Source organism: Schistocerca americana, chromosome 2 (assembly GCF_021461395.2).
Source record: "Schistocerca americana isolate TAMUIC-IGC-003095 chromosome 2, iqSchAmer2.1, whole genome shotgun sequence".
Classification (NCBI taxonomy): domain Eukaryota; kingdom Metazoa; phylum Arthropoda; class Insecta; order Orthoptera; family Acrididae; genus Schistocerca; species Schistocerca americana.
The window spans coordinates 128,200,503-128,210,491 of NC_060120.1; the positions used below are offsets into that span (position 1 = coordinate 128,200,503).

Here is a 9,989-nt window from a genome sequence, read left to right on the forward strand (position 1 = left end):
ACTATCTCCCCTATTTCGCGATAATGCAAAACAGGCTGCCCTTCTTTGAAGTTTTTCGATGTCATCCGTCAGTCCCACCTGATGCGGATCCCACACCGCACAGCAGTACGTCAGAATAGAGCGGAAAAGCGTGATTTACGCAGTCTCTTTAGTAGACCTGTTGCACCTTTTAAGTGTTCTGCCAATGAATCACAGTCTTTGGTTTGCTCTACCCACAACACTATCTATGAGATCATTCCAATTTAGGTTATTTGTAATTGTAATCCCTAAATATTTAGTTGAATTTACAGCCTTAAGATTTGTGTGACTTATTGCGTAATCGAAATTTAGTGGATTTCTTTTAGTACTCATGTGACTAACTTTACACTTTTCTTTATTGAGGGTCAATTGCCTCTTTTCGCACCATACAGATATCTTATTTAAATTACTTTGTCATTTTCGTTTTGGTCATCTGATGGCTTTACGTTACGGTAAATGACAGCATCATCTGCAAACAATCTAAGAGGCTTACTCGGATTGTCTCCTATGTCGTTAGTATAGATCAGGAACAATAGAGGGCCTATAAAACTTTCTTTGGAAACGCCGGATATTACTTCTGTTTTACTCAATGACTTTCCGTATATTACTACGAATTGTGACCTTTGTGACAGGAAATCACGAATGCAGTCGTACAACTGAGGCGATATTGCACAGGCACGCAGTTTGGTTAGAAGACGCTTCTGACGAACGGTGTCGAAAGCCTTCTGGAAATCTAAAAATATGGAATCAATTTGTCGATAGCACTCATTACTTCATGAGTATGAACAGCTAGTTGTGTTTCACATGAACGATATTTTTCTGAATGCGTGCTATGTGTCAATAAATCGTTTTCTTCGAAGTAATTCACAATGTTCGAACACAGTTATGTTCCAAAATCCTATTGCAAATCGTCGTTAGTGATATGGGCCCGTAATTCGGCGGATTACTGCTATTTCCCTTTTTGGGTACTGGTGTGAGTTGAGCAATTTTCCAGTCTTTAAGTGCGGATCTTTCTGTAAGCGAGCAGTTGAATATACGAGGGCGGTTCAGAAAGTAACCTCCGATTGGTCACAGTGCGGGTTGTGGGGGGAGTAGCGACGCCATCTGTGCGTTCACGCACTCAACAGGTCAGTCGGCATCAAGCCGTGGTCGAGTGAACGTCGTACCTGCGCTAGTTTAGTTTTTGTGGCAGTTTGAAATGTGTGCTGCAATAGAAAACCCCACCAAATGTGAAGTGCGTGCTGTCATAAGATTATTTACAGCCAAAGGATATTCTGCAGCAGCTATTCATCGTGAGCTTTGTGCCGTGTACGGACCAAGAGTTATGAGTGAAGGAGTTGTCCGTGAATGGGTACGTTTATTTAAAAGTGGACGAGAAAACGTTCATGATGAAGAGAGGAGTGGTAGATCATCATTGGTGACTGACGAACTCGTTCAGACAGTTGATGCAAAAGTTCGTGAAAATCGACGTTTCTCAATGTCGGAGTTGTCTACTGGTTTTCCACAGATTTCTAAGACTCTCTTGTACGAGATAGTGACAGCAAGATTGGGTTACCGTAAGTTCTGTGCACGATGGTGCCAAAAATTCTTACCGACCACCACAAAACTCAAAGAATGGCCTCTGCATTAGACTTTCTGTCACGTTATGAGGACGAAGGAGAACCATTGTTAAACAGAATCGTGACCGGTGACGAAACCTGGATTAAGTACGTGAACCCTGAGACAAAAGAACAATCAAAGATGTGGGCACATTCAAATTCGCCTACCAAACCAAGAAAAGCCTCGCAAGATTTTTCTGCCAGAAAACTGATGGCAACTGTGTTTTGGGATGCCAAAGGGGTGTTGTTGGTTGAATTCATGGAACGTGGTACAACCATTAATGAAGACGTGTACTGTGAAACAATAAAAAAGTCACGACGGGCTATAAAGAACAAACGCCGTGGTATGCTGACTTCCGGTATCGTTTTTTTGCACGATAACGCCCGTCCTCACTCTGCTCGCAGAACAACGGCCCTTCTTGAGTCCTTCAAGTGAGACGTTATCAACCATCCACCTTACAGCCCAGACCTGGCGCCAAGTGATTATCACCTCTTCATGCATTTGAAGAAATGGCTCGGGTCACAGCGGTTTGATGACGACGAAGAGCTCAAAGATGCGGTCACAGGCTGGCTGGCTCCAGGAACAAGCGGGTGATTTTTATGCAGAAGGAATTTCAAAGCTTGTGAAGAGATACAATAAGTGCCTGAATCGCTATGGAGACTATAGAGAAAAATAGTGCAAAGATGTAATTGTAAGATGTATATATTAAAATATTTTTATTTAACTTGGTGTATTTTTTTAAATCAACCGGAGGTTACTTTCTGAACGGCCCTCGTAATTGCTAAATATGGATCTATTGTATCAGCATACTCTGAAAGGAACCTGACTGGTATACAATCTGGACCAGAGTCCTTGCCTTTATTAAGTGACTTAAGCTACTTTGCTACACCGGGGATATCTACTTCTAAGTTTCTCATCATGGCAGTTGTTCTCTTAAATGATGATGACAGATTTTGAGAACGATTGAAAAAATCATTGACATATCAACTTTTGTTTTATGTCTATCTTACAACGACTCGTAGAACACTTGCCAAATTAAAGAATACCGTTAGCGTCCACAGTGGCAGTCAAACGAATCAAAGACGTAGTACTAAGTTAACAAGCGACAGTTTTCTATGCATGTAAATTTTTCTGGGGAGCGTTAGAAGTAGAAAGCAGAAACAGTGGCTGCACTCCATCCTCCCCCCTTCCCTCCCCCCTCCACTCTCTTATTGATAGTTACCGGGGTAGACAACGGCTGGAGCGTACAGAAGGCACTGGCCACACCTTAAAGTATTCTGTGTCTCTCTGTGCCGAACACATGCAGCACTCGCATTCTTACTTGCATACCACTGAATTTTTTAGGGTTCCGTATCCCAGAAGAATGGAAAAGAAAATTGAGAATGCGCTAGGTGACGATCAGTTTGGCTTTAGGAAAAGTAAAGGGACGAGAGAGGCAATTCTGACGTTACGGCTAATAATGGAAGCAAGCCTAAAGAAAAATCAAGACACTTTCATAGGATATGTCGACCTGGAAAAATCGTTCGACAATATAAAATGGTGCAAGCTGTTCGAGATTCTGAAAAAAGTAGGGGTAAGCTATAGGGAGAGACGGGTCATATACAATATGTACAACAACCAAGAGGGAATAATAAGAGTGCACGATCAAGAAAGAAGTGCTCGTATTAAGAAGGGTGTAAGACAAGGCTGTAGCCTTTCGCTCCTACTCTTCAATCTGTACATCGAGGAAGCAATGATGGAAATAAAAGAAAGGTTCAGGAGTTGAATTAAAATACAAGGTGAAAGGATATCAATGATATGATTCGCTGATGACATTATATCCTGAGTGAAAGAGAAGAAGAATTAAATGATCTGCTGAACAGAATGAACAGTCTAATGAGTACACAGTATGGTTTGAGAGTAAATCGGAGAAAGACGAAGGTAATGAGAAGTAGTAGAAATGAGAACAGCGAGAAACTTAACATCAGGATTGATGGTCACGAAGTCAATGAAGTTAAGGAATTCTGCTATCTAGGGAGTAAAATAACCAATGACAGACGGAGCAAGGAGGACATCAAAAGCAGACTCGCTATGGCAAAAAAGGCATTTCTGGCCAAGAGAAGTATACTAATATCAAATACCGCCCTTAATTTGAGGAAGAAATTTCTGAAGATGTACGTCTGGAGTACAGCATTGTATGGTAGTGAAACATGGACTGTGGGAAAACCGGAACAGAAGAGAATCGAAGCATTTGAGATGTGGTGCTATAGACGAATGTTGAAAATTAAGGTGGACTGATAAGGTAAGGAATGAGGAGGTTCTACGCAGAATCGGAGAGGAAAGGAATATGTGGAAAACACTGATAAGGAGAAGGGACAGGATGATAGGAGATCTGCTAAGACATGAGGGAATGACTTCCATGGTACTAGAGGGAGCTGTAGAGGGCAAAAACTGTAGAGGAAGACAGAGATTGGAATACGTCAAGCAAATAATTGAGGACGTAGGTTGCAAGTGCTACTCTGAGATGAAGAGGTTAGCACAGGAAAGGAATTCATGGCGGGCCGCATCAAACCAGTCAGTAGACTGATGACCAAAAAAAAAAATCCCAGTCTGCAAAAACGGAACCCTTATAGGATCTCTTTGTTGTCCATCTGTCTGTCGATCTGTCTGTCCATCTATTAGGACCCCTTCTTCTCAGGTACAGGTAGAAGTACTAAGCTATGTCAAATATTAAGGGCTATGATGTAAAAATATGTAAGCTTCTAAGATAGCGGTTCCCAAGAAGGGGATACTTACCCCATGAGTGGTGAAACGTAATTTTGTAAGGGGTTCAATTTCGTTTCACTTTCTTTCTTTCGCTTACGCCATAGTCCCACAGTGATTGCAGGGTCGGCGTGGTTAGAATGGAAGTGGCAAAGTTAGTGTTAGGGGTGGCCGGATGCCCTTCCTGCCACCACCCCATCCCCCCCCCCCGGGATGGAAGTAGTGTACCCCAGCTGTCTGCGTCGTGTGTAAATCGTGAAATAGTGCGCACGTGTTTCAAATGTCTGCGTGTAACTGAGGTGGAACGTGGGGACCAGCCCAGTATTCACCTAGCAGGATGTGGAAAACCGCCTAAAAACCACATCCAGGTTGGCCGGCACACCGGCCCTCGTCATTAATCCGCTGGGCGGATTCGATCTGGGGCTGGCGCGCCTACCCGAGTCCAGGAAGCAGCGCGTTAGCGCTCTCGGATACCCTGGCGGGTGTTCAATTTCATTTCAGTCATGAAAGTAAATTACTTTTACGAGTTATTCTTGTCACTATTTTGTAAGACAGTAAAACTAACTACAGAAATTACCAATAATCAATTTTTTTCAGATACCAGGATTAACATATGACACAGTATGATGGAGTTTACAGCTTATGAATCGACTGCACGAACAATTCTTCTTCACATTTACACTCATACTTTATATTTTCTGCCAAGAAACTATGACATTAAAACTGAGACATATACATCCCATATACTTAAATATCTCTTGAAAATACCTTCTCCAAGTTGTACATGGTTACCATGATAAACCGGTTATTGCTTCATTATTCACTTCACAACGATAAACGAACTAATTGACAGCACAACACAACAGTAACTATTAATGACTGCAACACTGCTGTATTATTATTATACTGCAGGTATTAAGCATTTCAATTTCTGCCAGTTCAGAAGTAAGGAATCCAGCAACCAAGAAATTTACAAGCAGCAGGCCAAAGTATAGTTCACACATTTTAATTTGGTTGATTTTAAATGGGGATGCAGGGTGTTGTCGAAGAAAATGTTGCTAGAGAGGGGAGGGGAGCAGAGGAAGTACGTTTTGTGACAAGTGGCTACTCTCATTGCTGATAGTTGGCTTTGCAGTCATAATGCAGTAAGATTTGCTTCATCATTCTGTAAAAAGGAGTCGTTAGAAATAAGCAACACGAATTTCACACAGATTTATTAGCTTGTGAAGTAAATGTAACTGCATCTTGCAGCTATGGAGTGCGGGACTCCAGCTGATCGTTGAATTGTACATTCCAGCAACAATTATTTTTATATCTTTTTTACTTAGTTTATTAGCTTCGATTCCTCAATAGTGTCGTCTTCAGGCCTTGACCATGAGTGACAGAAAGCATCCGGTCGTACATGTGTATAGCAGGGAATCTATATTTGCGCCTGGTTGCCGTAGAAGACTTCACGAGCAATGTGTGCTCTTCAAACTTGTACTACTAGATGCTTTTCTGTCGTTCAGAAAGCAGGGCCTGATTATGACTCTATTCAGGAGTCCAAACAGGTTGCCTAAATGTTGTTGTTGTTGTGGTCTTCAGTCTAGAGACTGGTTTGATGCACCTCTCCGTGCTACTCTATGCTGTGTAAGCTTCTTCGTCTCCCAGTACCTACTGCAACCTACATCCTTCTGAATCTGTTTAGTGTACTCATCTCTTGGTCTCCCTCTACGATTTTTACCCTCCACACTGCCCTCCAATATTAAATTGGTGATCCCTTGATGCCTCAGAACATGCCCTATGAACCGATCCGTCTTCTAGTCAAGTTGTGCCACAAATTTCTCTTCTCCCTAATTCTGTTCAGTAGCTCCTCATTAATTATGTGACCTACCCATCTAATCTTCAGCATTTTTGGTAGCCTAAATAAAAAGCTACAGAAATAACTGCGGTTGGAGTATTATTTTTACAGTTCATTAGTTTGTGTTTTAATAAAGCATTTACAAAAACTAAACATCTTGATCTTAAAAATGAGAATTTTTGAAAAAAAAAATATTTTCTTTTAAACTTTAGTTGGGCGCTAATGTTGATGACGGCGAAAGGGAGGGAAGGGGGGGGAGGGGAGGGGCTGTACCAGTCAGCATTTGATTACATTCGGGGTTAGTGGTCTCTGAAAGGTTGGAAACCACTGTTCTAAGTCAATGAAGTCAAAAGATATGTCACATATTTTGATACTCGCAAGCTCAGTCATCAAAACCTATGTAGATGGACAATCTACATGGATAGTGAAGTTGGTATAGAGCCCTCAAGGCGCTGGTCCTACTCTCACTTATCCATTATTTCTCATTTATTTTCGTATTTATTTCATCAGGCAAAATTTGGACGTTGAGATCCTCTCTTACGTCTAAGCAGTCATCCTTAGGAAGTTAACGATACAATATGTGCAATACATACAGGGTCCAGTCACATTAATGTGAACACCCGTCAAATGACGGAATAACCACCGTTTGAAGCGCGGACGTGCGGGGAAAGAGTCAGCGAAGTTCTGGAAGCTATCGACAGGCTACAGAGCCGTGGCCAGCTGCGCAAGGTCCTCCGGTTGAAGATCCATGGCGCGAACAGCCCGATCAGGGTGGTCCTGCAGATTCTCGACTGGGTTTAAATCCAGGGAGTTTGGTGGACAGGCGAGAACGGTAACCTCATCCTGGTGCTCTTTGAACCACGTTGCGAACTATGTGACACGTTGAAGTGTCCTGGCGGTAGGTGACGTCATACCAACGAAAAACGGGACTGCATGTAGGGATGAACATGGTCCCCAAGGACAACTGCACACTTGTGTTGATCCATTGTGCCGTCTAGAATGACGGGATTACCCAGGAAACGCCACGAAGACATTCCCCAGACCTTGACGCACCCTCATCCGGCCTGGACACTTCCGACGATTGATGCAAGGTTGTTCACGCCAACGGCCATCTACATCTACATCTACATCTACATCCATACTCCGCAAGCCACCTGACGGTGTGTGGTGGAGGGTACCTTGAGTACCTCTTCGGTTCTCCCTTCTATTCCAGTCTCGTATTGTTCGTGAAAATAAGGATTGTCAGTATGCCTCTGTGTGGGCTCTAATCTCTCTGATTTTATCCTCATGGTCTCTTCGCGAGATATACGTAGGAGGGAGCAATATACTGCTTGACTCTTCGGTGAAGGTATGTTCTCGAAACTTCAACAAAAGCCCGTACCGAGCTACTGAGCGTCTCTCTTGCAGAGTCTGCCACTGGAGTTTATCTATCATCTCCGTAACGCTTTGGCGATTACTAAATGATCCTGTAACGAAGGGCGCTGCTCTCCGTTGGATCTTCTCTATCTCTTCTATCAACTCTATCTGGTACGAATCCGATACTGCTGAGCAGTATTCAAGCAGTGGGCGAACAAGCGTACTGTAACCTACTGCCTTTGTATTCGGATTGCATTTCCTTAGGATTCTTCCAATGAATCTCAGTCTGGCATCTGCTTTACCGACGATCAACTTTATATGGTCATTCCATTTTAAATCACTCCTAATGTGTACTCCCAGATAATTTATGGCATTAACTGCTTCCAGTTGCTGACCTGCTATATTGTAGCTAAATGATAAGGGATCTTTCTTTCTATGTATTCGCAGCACATTACAATTTTCTACATTGACACTCAATTGCCATTCCCTGCACCATGCGTCAATGCAGACACTCCTGCATTTCAGTACAATTTTCCATTGTTACAACCTATCGATATACCACCGCATCATCCGCAAAAAGCCTCAGTGAACTTCCGATGTCATCCACAAGGTCATTTATGTATATTTTGAATAGCAACGGTCCTACGACACACCCCTGCGGCGCACCCGAAATCACTCTTACTTCGGAAGACTTCTCTCCATCGAGAATGACATGCCGCGTTCTGTTATCTAGGAACTCCTCAATCCAATCACACAATTGGTCCGATAGTCCGTATCTGTCCGATTGAGCATGAAACGTGATTCATCTGAAAAGCCCACCTGTCGCCACTCAGTGGACGTCCAGTTGCCGTACTGGCGTGCAAATTCCAGCCTTCGTCGTCGATGAATAGCATTCAGTAAGTGTGCACGAACCCGGTACCTGCTGAGAAGGCTCATAGCCAGCAGCGTTCGCTGAACGGCCGTTGAGGAGACCCTGTTGGTTCATTTGGGCGGTCAGTTGGTCAAAAGTTGCACGCCTGTTGGCCCGCACACTTCTCCACAGCCTTCGCTCACTCCTGCTATCTATGATTCGTGGTGCAATAGAGTTGCCTCGGCGGCGGTTTTGGATAGCGCCATTTGCCATATACGGTATAATCACAGGAGCACACGAACAGTTTACAAATTTAGCCGTTTCGGAAATGCTTCCACCCTTGACTCGCAAGGCAATGATCATGCTCTTTTGGCTGCCAGATAAATAGCTCCGTCTGCGCATTACGAGAACGACTGCACTGTTTTTCGCCTTCCCACGACACTCTGTACAGACTCTCCACTGTTATTGTTGCCACCTGCGTCGATGATTGGTTACTGCACAGTGACGTCGTACGTAGATGGTGGTCACATGATGCGAAAGGACCATGTAATAATAATAATAATATCAACAACAATGGTAAGATATGAAAGGGCTACGTAATAATAATATTAGTAATAATGATAAGGGATGTCATAATCATAACAAAATGAATATTATATGAGCAGTGCATAACAATAATAATAACAGATGCAATAAGGAGTGCATGATATTTCAGAAATGTCGGTCCAGTTAACTGGTTAATTTCTCGTGAGGGTTTTTTTTTTTTCGAAAGCAACGGCCTTGCCGCAGTGGCCACACCGGTTCCCGTGAGATCACCGAAGTTAAGCGCTGTCGGACGTGGCCGGCACTTGTATGGGTGACCATCTGGGCCGCCATGCGCTGTTGCCGTTTTTCGGGGTGCACCCAGCCTCGTGATGCCAATTCAGGAGCTACTCGACCGAATAATAGCGGCTCCAGTCAAAGAAAACCATCATAACGACCGGGAGAGCGGTGTGCTGACCACACGCCCCTCCTATCCGCATCCTCATCTGAGGATGATACGGTGGTCGGATGGTCCCGGTGGGCCACATGTGGCCTGATCACGGAGTACTTGACTCGCAAGGCAATGATCATGTTCTTTTGGACGTCAGATAAATAGCTCCGTTTCCGCATTACGAGAACGACTGCACTGTTTCTCGCCTTCCCTCGACGCTCTGTACAGACTCTCCACTGTTATTGTTGCCACCTGCGTCGATGATTGGTTACTGCAAAGTGACGTCGTACGTAGGTGGTGGTCACATAATGTGAAAGAACCATGTAATAATAACAATAATAATATTAACAACAATGGTAAGATATGAAAGGGTTACGGAATAATAATACTAATAATAACGATAGGGGATGTCGTAACCATAACAAAATGAGTATTATATGAGCAGTGCATAACAGTAATAATAACAGATGCAATAAAGAGTGTATGAAATTTCAGAAATGTCGGTCCAGTTAACTGGTTAATTTCTCGTGAGGCTTTTTTTTTTCGAATTTGAGTAGCGGCATCTAGCAGAACTGTATTGTCTCATTTTAAAAGGAGTTAAATCCGCAGAA

The 9,989-nt window shown here is 43.3% G+C and overlaps 1 pseudogene; it reads left to right on the plus strand.

Annotated features, from left to right (window-relative positions):
* The first annotated feature begins 9,175 nt into the window (after positions 1 to 9,175).
* LOC124596931 lies at positions 9,176 to 9,293 on the plus strand (annotated as a pseudogene).
* The last annotated feature ends 696 nt before the right edge of the window (positions 9,294 to 9,989 follow it).